The sequence below is a fragment of the Marmota flaviventris genome, chromosome 8, assembly GCF_047511675.1.
Source record: "Marmota flaviventris isolate mMarFla1 chromosome 8, mMarFla1.hap1, whole genome shotgun sequence".
Taxonomy (NCBI): Eukaryota; Metazoa; Chordata; class Mammalia; order Rodentia; family Sciuridae; genus Marmota; species Marmota flaviventris.
The window spans coordinates 29,355,166-29,375,018 of NC_092505.1; the positions used below are offsets into that span (position 1 = coordinate 29,355,166).

At 38.6% G+C, this 19,853-nt stretch overlaps 1 pseudogene; it reads left to right on the plus strand.

The window, feature by feature from the left end:
• Positions 1–2,042: 2,042 nt before the first annotated feature.
• LOC114087804 (GTP cyclohydrolase 1 pseudogene) overlaps positions 2,043–19,853 on the plus strand; it is a 110,315-nt pseudogene continuing 92,504 nt past the window's right edge.

Consider the following 19,853-nt stretch of genomic DNA (forward strand, 5'->3'; position numbering starts at 1 on the left):
TGTTTTATATCAAAGGCAAAAAATGTAAGCAATTTTATATGGTTCAATTTTTATATTCAATCAACAATCAGGCCCTAACATTTGATGCAAAATTATTTATAATGGCACCTCAAAGACAACACCAATTAGAGAAAAAAGTCTATGAAATAACTTGGTTCTGGAGGAGTAACAAAAAGTCAAAACTCAAAGTAAGACATTTTATAGTAAAAGGGAATGAAGAAAACAGAATCATAAATGTGGTTTGATTATACCTTAGCTAGACATGAAATTCATGGTACTAAATTCACAGACTGTTGAATTTATCTTTGAAGAAGTCTATCTGATAAGATGTACTAAGGAGACAGCCACGACGTCTCTATAGCACTGATATACATACTTAAAGCTGGAACTTCACACAAAGCCCACAAACTTGAACTAAAAATATAAAGTAATATTTGCCCCAGCATTGTAGCTTCAAAGCTCATTAAAAATAGCAAGATAAAGTTAATACTAATGATTTCTATTTTAATGAATATAAAGAAAATAAATATAAGCATATTAAAGGATTAAATATTTCTATACTCCATTTAGCTTCCCAGTTTCCCACTTCTGGCATTCACACACACACACACACACACACACACACACACACACCTGCATTAATACACATTTTTTTTAAAGAGAGAGAGAGAGAGAGAGAATTTTTAATGTTTATTTTTTAGTTTTCGACAGACACAACATCTTTGTCTGTGTATGGTGCTGAGGATCGAACCTGGGCCGCATGCATGCCAGGCAAGCGCGCTACCGCTTGAGCCACATCCCCAGCCCCATTAATACACATTTTTTAAAAAAATAGGTGAAGAAATTTGGGAATGGATAGGGGAAGATGGCGGCGAGGGGAGTGCATTGCCCCCGTGTGCTGCATCACTGTGTGGGAGTATGACAAGTCAGGACGGCTAAAGGCTATCTTGTTAGGAATTTCCAGCAATAGTGGGGTGCTCCGGAACCTGGAGGAAGGATTTCCATCGCAGGAGGATCGGCTACGGGGACTCAAACGCGAGAGATTTGTCGCACGGAGGGTAACGCTGCTTATTCAGCAAATTGCCCCGCGGCTAGAGTCTGCAGCGCGCGCTAGGAAACGAGGAGATAGCGACGCAGGGATACAGCGCTCAAGATGGGAGAAGGAAGCGGTCCATCTCGGTTCTCCACACCGGTCAGACCACAGAGGAGGCCAGCGGCCACCATGTTGGAGAGCTGACGTCACCATCCCTGTTTTCGACTGACCGCAGCTCATTCAGCCATAGAACAGGTAATTTCAGGCTGCCATTCGCCTGCGGCTTCTGGACAGATTGCTCGGGCTTAGTGCCTGGGTGCTTCTTAGAGCCTGCTCTTATCGGAGCGAGCACCGAGCGCGGGGCGGCCGAGTTCCGGCTCCCGGAACTGCCCTAGCCCAGGGCTGGGGAGCCTGCGGAGGCTGCTTCTTGGAGCCTGCTCTTATCAGAGCATACACCGAGCACGGAGCGGCCGAGTTCCGGCCCTTGGAACTGCCCTGGCCCTGGGCTAAGGAGCCAGTGGAAACTGCTTCTTGGAGCTTGCTCTTATCAGAGCATATACCGAGCACGGAGCGGCCGAGTTCCGGCTCCCGGAACTGAGCCCGCAGGGGCTGCTTCTTGGAGCCTGCTCTTATCAGAGCGTACACCGAGCACAGAGGGGCCGAGTTCCGGCTCCCGGAACTGCCCTGACCCAGGGCTAGGAGCCCGCGGAAACTGCTTCTCGGTCCGGGTCCTGCTGAGGGCCGGTCAGGACTCACCCGTTGCTTTGGTTGCCCAGCAAGGGGAACGAAATGCTGCCATTCGCATAGGATACCAACATGAAGAGATCTGATGTCATCAGAAAGCGGCGGAGGAGAGAACTTCATCAATACCAGCGGCGACAGAAACAGTTGGTCTCCTGGTAGGGGGCGTGAGGCACAGACACCCAAGTCTCCCTCGATTTGTCGTCGAGCCAGAGGGGAGGAGCCAGGCCGCCGCCAGCGCCCGGAGCAGGCCCAGCCGCTCGCCGGCATGGTGATCGCGAGACCCCAATTGGAGAGCGGGCGGAGCGGAGCCGCCACCCGCGCCCGCAAGGTGGGCAGACCCGCGACCCAGTGGTACACGGGTATGGTAGGAGGGGCAGGGCAGAGCCGCCACCCGCGCCGGCAAGGTAAGCAGACCTGTGACAGACTGGCAGGTCAGGCCCAGTGGCCTGCCAGCGTGGTACACACGTCACCCCAACTGGAGTAGGGGCAGAGCAGATCCTTCGCCCACGCCCGGATCAGGCCCTGCCAGTGTGGTGGTCACGTGACCCCAATTGGAGAGGGGGTGGAGCGGAACCGCCACCCGTGCCCACAGGGTAAGCAGACCTGTGACCAACCTGCAGATCAGGCCCAGCGGTCCGCAGGCGTGGTAGGAGGGGCAGGGCAGAGCCGCCGCCCGTGACTGCAAGGTAGGCAGACCTGCGACAGACCGGCGGATCAGGCCCAGGAGCCTGCCGGTGTGGTACACACATCACCCTAATTGGAGTAGGGGCAGAGCAGAGTCGCCGCCCGTGCCAGGAACAGACCCAGCGACCTGCCGGCGGGGTAGTCACGACACCCCAATTGGAGTAGGGGCAGAGCAGAGGCACCACCCATGCCCGAAAGGTGGGCAGACCTGCGACCGACCAGCGGGACAGGCCCAGTGGCCTGCCGGTACGACAGACACGTCACCCCATTTGGAGTAGGGGCAGAGCAGAGCCGCCGCCCGCGCCTGCAGGGTAGGCAAACCTGCAACCGACCGGCGGATCAGGCCCGGTGGCCTGCCGGCATGGTACACTCGTCACCCCAATTGGAGTAGGGGCAGAACAGAGCCGCCGCCAGTGCCCAGAACAGGTCCAGTGACCTGCTGGCGTGGTAGTCATGACACCCCAATTGGAATAAGGAGAGAGCAGAGCTGCCGCCCGCGCCTGCAGGAAAGAAACGCAAGCAGTAAGAAAAGACAAGGAAAGAAAGGACCACAAGCAATGCAGGTCAATGCAACTTTAGAAGAGGTAACAGCTGCAGCAGATGGAATGTCAGATAAAGAATTCAGGATATACATGCTTCAGATGATCTGGAGTATCAAGGAAGACATTAGACAGCAAAATCAGACAATGAAAGATCACTTCGACAATGAATTACGCAAACAAATCCAGGAAGCAAAGGATCAACTATACAGGGAGATAGAGGTTATAAAAAACAAACAAACAGAAATCCTAGAAATGCAGGAAGCAATAATCCAACTTAAAAACTCAATGGAGAATACTACCAGCAGAGTAGAACACTTAGAAGATAGAACATCAGACAATGAAGACAAAGTATTTCAACTGGAAAAGAACATAGACAGCTCAGCAAGACTGTTAAGAAACCATGAGCAGAACATCCAAGAAATATGGGATAACATTAAGAGACCAAACTTAAGAGTCATTGGGATACAGGAAGGTACAGAACTCCAAACCAAAGGAATGAGCAATCTATTCAATGAAATAATACGAGAAAACTTCCCAGACTTGAAGAATGAGACAGAATCCCAAATTCTAGAAGCCTACAGGACGCCGAATGTGCAAAATCATAAGAGATCCACACCTAGACACATTATAATGAAGATGCCCAACATACAGAATAAGGAGAGAATTTTAAAAGCTACAAGAGAAAGGAAGCAGATTACATTTAGGGGTAAGCCAATCAGGATAACAGCTGATCTTTCAACACAGACTCTGAAAGCTAGAAGATCCTGGAATAACATATTTCAAACACTGAAAGAAAATGGGTTCCAACCAAGAATTGTGTATCCAGCGAAATTAAGCTTCAGGATGGAAGATGAAATTAAAACCTTCCACGATAAACAAAAGTTAAAAGAATTTGCAGCTAGAAAACCATCTCTTCAAAACATCCTCAGCAAAACATTACAGGAGGAGGAAATGGAAAATAACAATGAAAACCAACAGTGGGAGGTAGGACAGTAAAGGCGGGGGGTAAATAATCAAAGAGGAAAACAAACCATGTTTAGTAACAGAAATAAACAAATATGGCTGGAAGAACAACCCACATCTCAATAATAACCCTAAATGTTAATGGCTTAAACTCACCAATTAAGAGACACAGGCTAGTAGAATGGATCACAAAACAAGACCCAACAACATGCTGCCTACAGGAGACGCATTTGATAGGAAAAGACATACACAGGCTGAAGGTGAAAGGTTGGGAAAAATCATATCACTCATATGGACTTTGGAAACAAGTAGGAGTGTCCATACTCATATCAAATAAAATAGATTTCAAGCCAAATTTAATCAAAAGGGATAAAGAGGGACACTACATACTGCTCAAGGGAACCATACACCAAAAAGACATAACAATCATAAATATTTATGCCCCAAACAATGGTGCAGCTATGTTCATCAAACAAACTCTTCTCAAGTTCAAGAGTCTAATAGACCACCATACAATAATCATGGGAGACTTCAACACACCTCTCTTGCCACTGGACAGATCTTCCAAACAAAAGTTGAATAAGGAAACTATAGAACTCAATAACACAATTAATAACCTAGACTTAATTGACATATATAGAATATACCAACCAACATCAAGCAATTACACTTTTTTCTCAGCAGCACATGGATCCTTCTCAAAAATAGATCATATATTATGTCACAGGGAAACTCTTAGACAATATAAAGGAGTAGAGATAATACCATGCATCTTATCTGATCATAATGGAATGAAACTGAAAATCAACGATAAAAGAAGGAAGGAAAATTCATGCATCACTTGGAGAATGAACAATAGGTTACTGAATGAACAATGGGTTATAGAAGACATCAAGGAGGAAATTAAAAAATTCTTAGAGATAAATGAAAACACAGACACAACATATCGGAATCTATGGGACACATTGAAAGCAGTTCTAAGAGGAAAATTCATTGCTTGGAGTTCATTCCTTAAAAAAAGGAAAAACCAACAAATAAATGATCTCATGCTTCATCTCAAAATCCTAGAAAAAGAAGAGCAAAACAACAGCAAAAGAAGTAGAAGGCAAGAAATAATTAAAATCAGAGCTGAAATTAATGAAATCGAAACAAAAGAAACAATTGAAAAAATTGACAAAACTAAAAGTTGGTTCTTTGAAAAAATAAACAAAATCGACAGACCTTTAGCCATGCTAGCGAAGAGAAGAAGAGAGAGAAATCAAATTACTAGCATACAGGATGAAAAAGGCAATATCACAACAGACACTTCAGAAATACAGAAGATAATTAGAAATTATTTTGAATCCTTATACTCCAATAAATTAGAAGATAGTGAAGGTATCCATGAATTTCTTCAGTCATATGATCTGCCCAGATTGAGTCAGGAGGATATAGACAACCTAAACAGACCAATATCAATTGAGGAAATAGAAGAAACCATCAAAAGACTACCAACTAAGAAAAGCCCAGGACCGGATGGGTATACAGCAGAGTTTTACAAAACCGTTAAAGAGGAACTAATACCAATACTTTTCAAGCTACTTCAGGGAATAGAAAAAGAGGGAGAACTTCCAAATTCATTCTACGAGGCCAACATCACCCTGATACCTAAACCAGACAAAGACACTTCAAAAAAAGAAAACTACAGACCAATATCTCTAATGAACCAGATGCAAAAATCCTCAATAAAATTCTGGCGAATCGGATACAAAAACATATCAAAAAAAGTGTGCACCATGATCAAGTAGGATTCATCCCTGGGATGCAAGGCCGGTTCAATATACGGAAATCAATAAATGTTATTCACCACATCAATAGACTTAAAAATAAGAACCATATGATCATCTCGATAGATGCAGAGAAAGCATTCGACAAAGTACAGCATCCCTTTATGTTCAAAACTCTAGAAAAACTAGGGATAACAGGAACATACCTCAATATTGTAAAAGCAATCTATGCTAAGCCTCAGGCTAGCATCATTCTGAATGGAGAAAAACTGAAGGCATTCCCTCTAAAATCTGGAACAAGACAGGGATGCCCTCTCTCTCCACTTCTGTTCAACATAGTTCTCGAAACACTGGCCAGAGCAATTAGACAGACGAAAGAAATTAAAGGCATAAAATTAGGAAAAGAAGAACTTAAATTATCACTATTTGCTGATGACATGATTCTATACCTAGCAGACCCAAAAGGGTCTACAAAGAAACTATTAGAGCTAATAAATGAATTCAGCAAAGTGGCAGGATATAAAATCAACACGCATAAATCAAAGGCATTCCTGTATATCAGTGACAAATCCTCTGAAATGGAAATGAGGACAACCACTCCATTCACAATATCTTCAAAAAAAATAAAATACTTGGGAATCAACCTAACAAAAGAGGTGAAAGACTTATACAATGAAAACTACAGAACCCTAAAGAGAGAAATAGAAGAAGATCTTAGAAGATGGAAAAATATACCCTGTTCATGGATAGGCAGAACTAACCTCATCAAAATGGCGATATTACCAAAAGTTCTCTATAGGTTTAATGCAATGCCAATCAAAATCCCAACGGCATTTCTTGTAGAAATAGAGAAAGCAATCATGAAATTCATATGGAAAAATAAAAGACCCAGAATAGCAAAAACAATGCTAAGCAGGAAGTGTGAATCAGGCGGTATAGCAATACCAGACTTCAAACTATACTACAGAGCAATAGTAACAAAAACAGCATGGTACTGGTACCAAAACAGGCGAGTGGACCAATGGTACAGAATAGAGGACACAGAAACCAATCCACAAAACTACAACTATCTTATATTTGATAAAGGGACTAAAAGCATGCAATGGAGGAAGGATAGCATCTTCAACAAATGGTGCTGGGAAAACTGGAAATCCATATGCAACAAAATGAAACTGAATCCCTTTCTCTCGCCATGCACAAAAGTTAATTCAAAATGGATCAAGGAGCTTGATATCAAATCAGAGACACGGCGTCTGATAGAAGAAAAAGTTGGCTACGATCTACATTCGGTGGGGTCGGGCTCCAAATTCCTCAATAGGACACCCATAGCACAAAAGTTAATAATTAGAATCAACAAATGGGACTTACTCAAACTAAAAAGTTTTTTCTCAGCAAAAGAAACAATAAGAGAGGTAAATAGAGAGCCTACATCCTGGGAACAAATCTTTACTCCTCACACTTCAGATAGAGCCCTAATATCCAGAGTATACAAAGAACTCAAAAAATTAGACAATAAGAGAACAAACAACCCAATCAACAAATGGGCCAAGGACCTGAACAGACACTTCTCAGAGGAGGACATACAGTCAATCAACAAGTACATGAAAAAATGCTCACCATCTCTAGCTGTCAGAGAAATGCAAATCAAAACCACCCTAAGATACCATCTCACTCCAGTAAGATTGGCAGCCATTATGAAGTCAAACAACAACAAGTGCTGGCGAGGATGTGGGGAAAAGGGTACATTTGTACATTGCTGGTGGGACTGCGAATCGGTGAGGCCAATTTGGAAAGCAGTATGGAGATTTCTTGGAAAGCTGGGAATGGAGCCACCATTTGACCCAGCTATTCCCCTTCTTGGTCTATTCCCTAAAGACCTAAAAAGAGCATGCTACAGGGACACTGCTACATCAATGTTCATAGCAGCACAATTCACAATAGCAAGACTGTGGAACCAACCTAGATGCCCTTCAATAGATGAATGGATAAAAAAAATGTGGCATTTATACACAATGGAGTATTACTCTGCATTAAAAAATGACAAAATCATAGAATTTGCAGGGAAATGGATGGCATTAGTGCAGATTATGCTAAGTGAAGCTAGCCAATCCCTAAAAAACAAATGCCAAATGTCTTCTTGGATATAAGGAGAGTAACTAAGAACAGAGTAGGGACGAAGAGCATGAGAAGAAGATTAACATTTAACAGGGATGAGAGGTGGGAGGGAAGGGGAGAGAGAAGGGAAATTGCATGGAAATGGAAGGAGACCCTCATGTTATACAGTGGAGGGGGTAGAGAGAGAGGAGGGGAGGGGAGGGGAGAGGAGGGGAGGGGGGATGATGGAGGATGGGAAAGGCAGCGGAGCACAACAGACACTAGTATGGCAATATGTAAATCAATGGATGTGTAACTGATGTGATTCTGCAATCTGTGTATGGGGTGAAGGTGGGAGTTCATAACCCACTTGAATCAAAGTGTGGAATATGATATGTCAAGAAATTTGTAATGTTTTGAACAACCAACAATAAAAAATTAAAAAAAAATAGGTGAAGGTACAGATGGATCCAAATTAATTCTAACAGAAAACTTAGAGTAAACCAAGATCCAAATAGCCTAAGTTCAGTAATAATTTTTTTGTTCTTATTTCAATTCAGTGCATCACATCTCTAAACAAACAAACAAAAAAGGTAATATACTTGTCATAGTTTTATTCTTACAAAATTACTAGTGTATCCCCTTTTTAATCAGTTCATTCCTTCTGTCCTGCCACTGCCAAATTCAATGATCAAGGGTTATACCCATCTGCCCTGGGCAAGGATAATCAGTGCTCCTTCCACAAGCACAGATTCTCATGACAACCAAACAGGAAGATAAAAAACGAGAAGCTGAAGATTTTAAATTTCTTTTAGTCCTACCTCCTGATTCTTGTTTGACCCACTGTCTGGGTCATACTTTGATCACATTTATTCATGTAGTTTTTCTACAAGTTGGGTATGTGGAATCCTAAACCCTTGTATTTTCCTATGTTACTGAATCACAATCCTAGCAGGACAAGAGACAATTTAAGAAGTCATTTCTTTCCATTTTTAGGTGGTTGGACTCTTCTGCAGATGCTATCAACTCTGGCTACATGAGGACACCTGTCTACCAGAACAAAAACTGAGATTACTAATTCATTCCACATGGGTCACCAAACTGATATCAAATAGCAGTAGCTCTTGTTTATTACCAGCTTAGATCAAATTCAAACTGGAGACTCAAAGCCAAAAGGCTTAACCTCTAGCCCCTTAACCCTGGGTCACTCCCAATGTGTCTCTGGGGTATTTTTAATTAATGACAGAGTGAAAAGGATTATAAATTCCAGAATTCCCATATACAATCCCTTATGGATGCCAAACTTACTGACAGCAAAGAAGCCTCCCCATTCATATATGATTATATCTGCACGAACCAAATTAAGTGAAGACATGAGGAAGCAATCAATTTGAAAAGTCAGGATAAAGTAGAAATGTTTCAACTGAGGTTTGGTAATTTACCTTATTGAGATTGAAAAAAAAATGTGCCAGATGATATCTTCACATTAGCATGAGTTAGTGCCAAAGGGTGAAGAAAAGTAGAAAGTTCAGGTAATTATCTAGACCATTAAAACCTAGCCATGGAATATTGAGAGGGAGAAATAGAGAAGAGAAATTCTTAAGCAGCTCAAGTAATGTAGCAATTAGCTACTTTCTAACACCACTAACTATATGGTATAAATATAGGTAGAGTTATAGTAGAGGGGCAAGCAGAGTTGGGAAATATTAACTTTGCAAATATTCAATATCTTGGTTCTCTAAGGTTAGTTTACAGCAACTAAATGTCCTTTCAAGTCATGTGTTTCTTTTGGTTATTTATATGATGCTTATGGCTTTGTTTTAAACTGGTAAGATCTGGTACTTACCATCAGATATTTATATAGGACCTAACTAAATAATCTATTTCTGAAGTTCCTCTGGAATTAGGTATCTCAGCTAAAGAATATTAATATTTACTGCATACCAACTGTATAGATAACCCTGTCCCATGCTGGGCTTTTTATGTAAAATTTCATCTTCACAGCAACCTTTGTTGATAGCATTATGTTTATCATATAGATAATGGAACTGAGGTTTATTTGTATATTAATTATTTGATGTATTAAAAAATTAATCACCTGTTATGGGTTAAATTGTGCCCAGCTCACACACACACACACACAAATACTTTAAGTCTTAACCTTCAGTACCTGTGAACATGAACTTATTTGGAAATAGAATCATTTCAAGTTTAGTCAGATTAGCCACAATAAGGTTGGCATCATTAGTGTGGATCTTGATCTGATATGTATTCTCACAAGAGTGAAATCTGGACAGAGGCACAGAGACACAAGAAGAACCACATGAGAAAATGGAGGCAGAGGTCAGAGTGACACATCTACAAACAGAGAAGTGCCAGGGGTTTCCAGCCACCCCCAGAAGCTGGGAGAGATCCAAGGAACATATATACTCTGAGAGCTTCAGAAGGAACCAATCCCACCATCATCCTAATTTGGGATTTCTATCCACCACAATGGTGAAAGAATAAATTTCTATTATTTTTAAGTCACCTAGTTTAGGGTACTTAATTATTATATACCTAAGAAACTAATGTATCCTAATGGAAGAAAAAGGAAATTATGAGATGGGGATTAATTTTACATAAGTTCACATGATAAAGGTAAGAATCTCCTTTATATTTCTGTAGGTAAACCTAAGTATTCTTAATACTCTGACATGTACTTTTCTTACAAAAATCAAGAAGGAGGAGGAGGAAGGGGAGGAGGAAAATCCCAGGAAGGGAAAGTATTATCTATAGAACGAATGTCTAACCTCTAAGCATGGCAGTGCCTTTCATAAAATATACTCTTAAAATATCAGAAACACTACTCTTAATAATTTGAGATATGAATTATCCCTCTTTTCCAAACTTTTCTTGCCCTGCTTCTATAACAAGTACTTTTCACTAAACTGAATTCCTGTTATTTTGCTTTAGTAGACATTCTACTTTCCCACTTTATTTTCTCAAGCTGGACCCCTATGATAGAACTTACCTTTTCCCTCTCACTCCCTTCAGCCCACTTAAATCCTACTAGACATTAAGACTATCTGATAAACCATCTCCGGTGCTAATCCTTTGTCAATCACATCAACTGTGGTTCAGTTATTCTCCTGCGCTGTAGCTCTTTGTGGCTCTCCTGTGGCTGTTTCACTTTGGTGCTTTGCCCTATAGTCAGTGTTTATCTTATTTCCCTTACACTATCAGAAATCTCTTGGAGCAGGTGGTGTTCCTCTCCATCTTTTATGCCCTGTCACTACCTCCAGCACCCAGTCCAATGCTTCCGTAAAGTTTGCTTCTATAAATATTTGCTGAATTGATTTCAGTTTTGAATTAAACACACAGGATCTCTTGAGTTGAAAAACCACCACGTTGCAGAGGGCATGCTGTAAGGCCTAGCATTGCTGCACCAATGGAGCAAGGCGTATGCTGCAAATTCTTCATCGAAATGGTAGATGCCAGAGAAAGGGTTTTTCACACAAGATTATCTACAACACAAAGCAGCAGAAACAGGCAAATAATACAGATTTTTTTCCAACTTATTGTACCTATCCAGAGGTAATTTCGTTTGTCTGCTTACTGTATCTTCTAGATTTCAGTATTAGATTCAAAATAAAGCTAATTTGCATTTGCATAGTGACTTAACTCACTGGTGTATTATTACTATGTAAGCAGGTGTACATGGGACTACAAATAAATGCTTGCTGATGGAATCCCAGCAGGGCTTCTGATGAGTTTTCATTTTGTTGAACCTTACCCAGGAAATTACTGTGTAAAAAGCTTTGCTATTAGTTCTTTGCCTGAAATATCGTTTAGCTACACCTGGCCATATCCATGGCAATTATACTAACTATACAAAGAGGACATTCCAAAAATCTCATCAGCTTTTTATATTCATTTTCTCAATTTTATTACTGAAAATATGAAAATATATAAACACAGAAGTATACTCAAGTCTCCAAAGACACATATTAAGAGAAATTTAATATTAAATAAACATAAAAAGAGGATATCAGAAGCCAATCTTAAAATAGAATCCTCATCTGAATGACCTTTCTAAAATTAGCTCTTGTTTAGTAGTAGCCATAAGAATATTCTTGGTGTCACAGTTTATGAGCATGAGATATGATTTTTTGTCATAATGAGTTATGTGTCATGACCAAACTCACCACATATTCATAGCTGTATAATAATGAATTTTGTTATACTTGTTGAAATGTGTTATGATTTGAATATGAATTGTCCCCCAAAGGCTCATGAGTTCATGGCTTGTTCCCCCATGCACCTATATCCAGAAGTGGGGTTTCTGGAAGGTGACTGGATCCTGACCCTAACAGTGGATTAATCCTTGATAGCTGAGTGACCTACTGGGAATAGGTGGAGGCTGAGGAAGTGGACCCTGTGGAAGGGAGTGGGTTCATGGACGTATGCCCTTTGGGACTGTATCTTGTCCCGGACCCCTTCCCTGCTCACTCACTCTCTCTGCTTCTTTGTTTCTATGAGCTGAACTTGCACTGCCATGCCCTTCTTCAATGATGTTTTGCCTCCCCTCAGTCCTAAAGCAACGGAACCAACTAACCATGCATCGAAACCTCTGAAATCTCGAGCCAAAATAAGTCTTTCCTCCTCTAAGTCGTTTTTTTCAGGTATTTGTCGCAGTGATAAAAGGCTGACTAACCAAATGCTTGAGTAGATTTTGGACTTAAGAATATTTCAGTCAACAAATATTCATTTTGTATCTCCTTTATAGAAGGTTCTCTAGGATAATTTCAATAACAGAGAATGTAAGATGGACTGATTTCAAAATTCATTTCATTTTGAAATGAGAAAATATCCACAAGAAAGAAGGTAATCAAAAATGTGAGGCAATGTTAGCCAAAAAAGCAAAACACTTGCAATGTACCCTCAGTGCTATCGTCCGTGGTGGAGTGAGATTGCCAGAAATGGATAAGGTCAGGGATGTACCACAAGTAGAGTAACCATATGTCTTGGTTTTAATGGAAGAGTTTGAATGAATTACTATATTCTTGTCATAATAATTATATGTCCCACTTTCACTCTCAAAAGAATTTTGATCTAAATGATCATTACATGTTCCTTCTACACAGGAGCAAATGGGCAAGTGTGGCCTTGGGGGAAAAAAAGGCAATATTGGAACAAAACTGAAGTGATTGCTTCTGGAAGAAATCTAAGATACGTAAACAATATATGCAAAGGAATGAAGATGAAGCATAAAAATCAATATGCTAGGTGAAAGCAGCTTTTGTGCAAAGAGGCCTTGTGTGTATCATAAACTGAAAACAAAGCTTGAATCAGAGTCTTTGCCTTCCAGATTCAGCCTTCTTAGCTTTCTCCTGTGAGTACAATAGAGGTTTTTCTAGGGCATGTTTAAAGAACCATTACTGTGTCCTGAATACAGGGTGGAAAGAGTAATCTCATGGTAAAAAATTCCTCACAATGTTAAGAACCTCCTATTACCAAAGGCAACTCAATTGAAAAACAAGAGCAAAAGAGCAAAAGACCACCCAGTTAAATCTGAATTCCTTTCATCAGTGAATATTTTTAGTATAAGATTTCCCAAATATTTCATGGGTCATAATGCACACGTGACTTTGTTATGATGTTCCAATTATTACATGGAAACTACTTATACTATAACAAATATGTTTGAAATTAAAATTCGGGTGTTCTTTATTTCATCTGATGACTGTATTTCTGCCTCATTTCAGCCTTTCAGGACTTCTCCTGATTACCTTTGGGGTTGATAAAACTCCCCAAGCCTTTATTTGGAGGACCAGTTTCCTCTGCTTTCAAAAGTAATTACTGGTTTGGCTTAGATGGCTTTATGATGACTTTTATGATGATTTAGTTATGCTTTCCTGAAGTATTATCTTATGTCTAAACTTATTATATACTTTAAATTAAAAATCAAATCTCTAGTTTTAATTTATAATGTAATCCCTTAAAATAACAAATGGGTACTTAATGATTTCCTCAGATGAGTTCAAACTGATGATTTTATCATCTGCAAATCGGTAAAGTGTTCAACCAGATGGAGTCATGTAATATGCCTTGAACATCTACATTACTGCAATTCCCTTGCACAGTAACCCAGTGAGGTGCTCCATTAATATGAGTGGGGAAATAGGATCAGGGAAGTTTGGGATACACTTAAACCCTGAATAGGTAGTTTGCAATAATGGTACAGTCAGCTCTCCTTAGCTGAGGATTCCACATGTGGGCATTCAATGAAGCTCAGAGAGAAAATAATTTTTAAAAATTTGCTTAGGTACCTAACATGTACAGACATTTTCGCTTGTCAGTAACACCTAAACAATACAATATAAAAATTATGTACAGAGGATTTTCACTTTATTCACATAATTAATTTATTCATATATTAATCTAGCAGTGATTTTAAAGTATACAAGGTGGATATGTACAGGTTGTTTGCAAATACTGTGGGATTTGAGCATTCTTAGATTTGGTATCTGTGGGTTTTCCTGAACCCCATCCCTAAGAGTTAATGACAGACATCTGTATTAATGAACTCAGGATTCATGACAGAAAATTTAGCCAATTTATTTACACTATAATACAACTATCTCCCAAATAGCAAAAAAAAGTTCCTTGTCATTACTTTATATTCATTCTCAAAATTTCCTGAAGTGCAAATTAAAATGGGTTGTTGCTTTCTGATTAACTCCACAAATATTCTTCTCATGTCTCTACTCTTGATTTAAAATAATAATAATAACAGTGACAAAGTGTAACGCTTATATGCTGAGACATTACGTGTTCAATTTTATTCAGCATTATTAAACTGTCATTGAAAGACTTTATTCAGCATTCAGGAATTCCTTAAACCATTGGGACCCTGAAAAATGACATAAGTTTACAATCCTCTGACACATGGACATAACCTTTGACAGGTACTACAGGAGAATCACTCTTTCATCTTAATGTTACCTGTTTGATGGACATATTGTACTACAGGAAGGAACAGACTCTGAAGCCTGAAACAGAATAATTGCCAACAATGGAAACTAAGAGTTATTTATATTCCATGAATAAAAATCAGTATTAAAAATATTAAAATGTTGAACAAAGACTGTCAGTATTTTTAGATATTCATAAAAATTATATTTAACGTTGTAGTTAATAGAAAGAAATCCTGTAAATTAAGTGAACAAATAGGAAATAGTAACTCCATAAATTTCTAAAAACAAACTTATAGCCTTGTTTTCAAAGTTTAAATCCAACATCAGTTACCCTCTATCCCTGAAAGTCTATTACACGTCACAGACACCTCTCTGCCTTTCCTCCCTTCTGGCTGCCTGCCTATCTGTAGGGAGTAGGAGATATTTTTTTCACCATTCTGAGCTACTCTTTGGTTTCCCCCATTTCCTTTGGGAGCATCACCAAGCCCAAAACAACCCATCCTGAAACTTCTTTTGAATGATTGGAAAGTACAATGGATTGTTTGGTCAATATGATGCCCAATAATTCACCTCACTTATGAGGTAAACCTCTCTCTCTCTCTCTTCTCTCTCTTTCTCTATATCTCTATCTCTTGTTAAATTATACTGCAATTTAATGATGATAGTACAGATTTGCCACCTCCTTCCTTTTAGGTGGACACATAATAATGCATTAGCTACACAATTGTTATAATACACCAATTATAAGTGTATACAGCAATAGGAAAATAATATTATCCCATGTTCACCTCAGAATAAAAATGAGAGAAAAATATCTTTTGTGATATTTTCTATTTTAGGTAATAAAATTTAAAGTCACATGTAGAAGTACCATAAAAATTAATGATATTCTCTGATATATTTGTGAGCCACTTCATAGGATGATTCAAATAAATAAAAAGATCATAGAATCAATGGAGAAAGCCAAACATTGATACTCCTTTACTTAGTTATTTTTCTATAGAATTTATAATTTTAAAATGTATAAAGTAAAATTACTACATGTTATACAAAATGAGATATTGAACACAGGGAATATATATCTCAATCATAGAAAAATTCTATTGGACAATATAATGGCCCAGTAAACCAACCTTTAGAGGTAGGGGATCATTAGAACAGAAACTATGTCTAAGATCTGACATTCACAAGTGGTAAAGTTCAATTTATCCTTGCACCAATGGCCTGGCTGCCTCTCTTTGTATGAAATAGTTGCAACACTAATTTTTTCATGCTTTTTTTTTCCCTTCAGTAACTTGTTGATCTCACTTATGAGTTTCCTACTCCTGAAAGTGGTCAATCTCAGCCATGACAAGATGGCCATCCATCATAAAGGCTATTAAGAGAGCTCAGTATTGGTTTTGAGATGGGTTAGACATCTCTTAACTTCCTTTCAAATGTCAGTGGTTTATAGCTTCATTATGATTTTCCTCAGTATAATGAAAGTTTTTTGTCAAAGTACATTAAAAAGGTGACTATACAGTACAGATTAAGAAATAAATATTTTTCTGTATGATAGCCTAATAGAGTTTTGTTTCTTATAGTTATGATCTTGAGTTCAATATACCATGAGACATGAATTTGGCATTCCCAAAAGGGACAATTAGCCTCTGTTGTGAGCACTAGCACCGTCAGATAGCTCCATGAGTATGCTAACTTCATTTGGGGATACATCATCTCCATTAAACTCTTTTAGATAGTCACCAAGTCCAGATGGCAGTGGTTCCTGGATCTATATTATACTTAGGCACTATAGCAAATATAAATCTTGGTCCATGAACTCATGCATTTTACTGCAAATATTTGTCTTCATATGTATTCAAAATAAAAACTTACATAAAATTCAATCTCAGCTACGACTAAAACTTTCTTAGACTTACCTGTCTACACAGATGACATTATAACATTCTGTGTACCTGCTGATGTCTTCTAATGATTTTGCTGCTTCCTTATTTAAGATATGGATGTTTTTCATAAAGTTGGAAATGCCTATATCTAGATTTATGCCTCCAAATGCATGTGGTGGTTTCTGAAGACTTACCATCTTGCCAAGACACTCTCATCTATTGTGACATGAACCTCCTCTTCCAGTGGAAGCAACCTAATCACCAACCTCTTCGTAGGTTAGCAAAAGTACTTCCTTTTCTGATCAAAATTGCGTTCCCTCCTTTTTCTATTTTTCATCAAGACTAGCTTGAAGAAAAAAAAAAAAGTTGTTATGTTTTCTATTTGAATTTCCCCTGAAAATTCATATGTGAGAAAATGCAAAAATGTTTAGAAGTGAAACAATTAACTTATGAGAACTGTAACTGAACCAGTGCATTAATCCATTGGATGGATTCATAATTTTAATTGATTGATGGGTAGTAACTAAAGGAAGGTAGGTGTGGATGGAGAAATTAGGTCACTATAGGCATGCCCTTGGAAATTACGTTTTATCTCTGGATCCTGGAGTACTCTCTTTCTCTGTGTCTTAAACTGAGCCATACATTTCTGCAATGATATTCTGCTTAACCTTGAGCCCAGAACTGTGGAACTGACCAACCATGAACTGACCCACTGAAACGATGAACCAAAGTAAATTTTTCCTCCTTTAAGTTATTGTTGGGTTTCTTGATCACAGGCATGCAAAGCTGATGTACACAGTAGGAAAAGACCTAAAATAGACTAGTATGCCCAGAAATATTTTTTCAACAATGCCACTAGACAATTTTCCTCTAATGAGCTCTTGTTATTTCCCTGTGAGTAATATAATACATCATTCTATCTATTTATATTTCCCCTGGTATTTCTTTCTACAATCTAGGTAACTAAGATGGAGATATCTATGTCAGTGTTTATGTGATAATAAATCAGTGTCCAATAGTTAGCTATTGAGATTTGGGGGAGAACAGTGTCTTGATGGTTCCTTTTGTGTAGCATCTAGTACTATTAAACTACTGGAATCGCAGTACTCGCCTAATTTGATGAGACATTTCTGATAACAATCCGCTATAAAAGAAGAATGAATACAAAACAAAATGCTAGTCGCTGTCATTTTGTTTTCTTGTATGGGATGTAATGTCTTGATTATACTTATATTCTCCAATTTAACCACTAGCCTCAGCTTCCTCAAAAGATCTTTGCAAGGTACTATATAAAACACAGGTTTTTAAATTGACCAAGTGTTATGGTTTGAATGTGAGATGTCCCCCAAAAGCTCACATGTGAGACAATGCAATAAGGTTCAGAAGAGAAATTATTGGATTGTAATATCAGTGAATTAATCCCCTGATAGGGATAAACTGAAAGTGATAGGGCATGACCACAGGAGGTGGGAATTAGGGAATGACTTTGGGGTATATATTTGTATCTGGCCAGTGGAGATCTTTCTCTCCTTCTGATCATAATAGGAGCTGCTGCCCTCCGCCACTCTCTTCTATCATGATATTCTGCCTCACCTTCAGCCCCAAGGAATGGAGCTGGCCTTTTATGAACTGAGACTTCCAAAACCGTGAACCCCTAAATAAACCTTTTCCCCTCTGTAATTTTGCTGCTCAGATCTTTCGGTCACAGCATCAAGTCTCTAAAACCTATATATAATATATTTTGAATATTCACAGAATATTTTTTCCCTAAGAACAGATCATCAAAATCTTGGCTAAGCTAAATGTCTGGACCCTTTTTTTCTTTTTAGTTAGAGCTTTATGGTAACACATAATAATGGGGTTCATACTTACAAAATCATAAATGCATGGAATTCAATTTCAGTTCACGATCCCCCAGTTACTCTCTCTCCTTTACCTCTTCTGTTCTCTTTCCTCTATTCTGCCATACTTCCTTTTGTTCATCTATTTGTTTATATTTGAGTGGTTCATTTTACTTAGTGTAAAGGTCACATTCTCAGTAATATATTTATGTATGCACATAACATGATTTTTTAAGAATTAACTTCACATTACCTCTCCTTTCCCATCCCTCCACTGTGACTCTCAATCTCCTTCTACACTACTGATCTTGCTTATATCTTTATGATATCCTATCCTTTCCCTCTCCTTTATTTTACTCTAGCTTACACATATGAGAGAAAACATTCAACCTTTGAGTTTCTGAATCTGGCTTATTTTATTTAGCAAGAGGTTTTCCATTTCCATCCATTTATCAACAAATACCATGATTTTATTATTCTTTACACCTGCGTAAAACTCCACTGTGTATATTATACCACAATTTCTTAATCCATTCATCTATTAACAGACACCTCAGTTGATTCCATAATTTAGTTATTGTGAATTGTGCTGCCATGAACAATAAGGTGGCTATATCATTACAGTAGACTTGTCTTAGGTTGGGGGGGAAAATACCAAGGAATGGGATACTTGGGTCATATGGTAGTTCCATCTCAGGTTTTGAGAAACTTCCATACTGCTTTCCAGAAATGGTTGTACTATTTGTAATCCTACCAATAATGTACAATTGTATTTTCCCCACATACTCATCAGCATTTATTATCATTAGTATTCTTGATCGTTGCCATTATGACTGAAGTATGACGAAATCTTAGTACAGTTTCGATTTGCATTTCCCTTACTGATAAAGTGTTGAACATTTTTTCCATATATTTGTTGGTCATTTACATTTCTTCTTTTGAGAAATTTCTGTTTAGTTATTTGTCTATTTATTGATCAAGTTATTTTTAGGGGGGTGTTCAGTGTTTTGAGTTTGTTAATTATATATTCTGTATATTAATACCCTATTGGAGGAATAGTGAGTCAATATTTTCTCCCTTTGTGGAGGCTATCTTCACACTCTTAATTATTTTCTTTGATGTGCATTATTTTAGTTTGTTGGCATCTCACTTATTGATTCTTAGTTTTATTCTTTGCATTTGGGGGGTCTTGTTAAGGAAGTTGATGCCAGCACCAATAGGATAGAATGTTGACTCTGTTTTCTTCTAGCATTCCCAAGTTTTTAATCTAATTCCTAAGTCTTTGATCTGTTTCAGTTTGACTTTGTGCAAGGTGAAAGATAGGGGTCTAATTTCATTTTT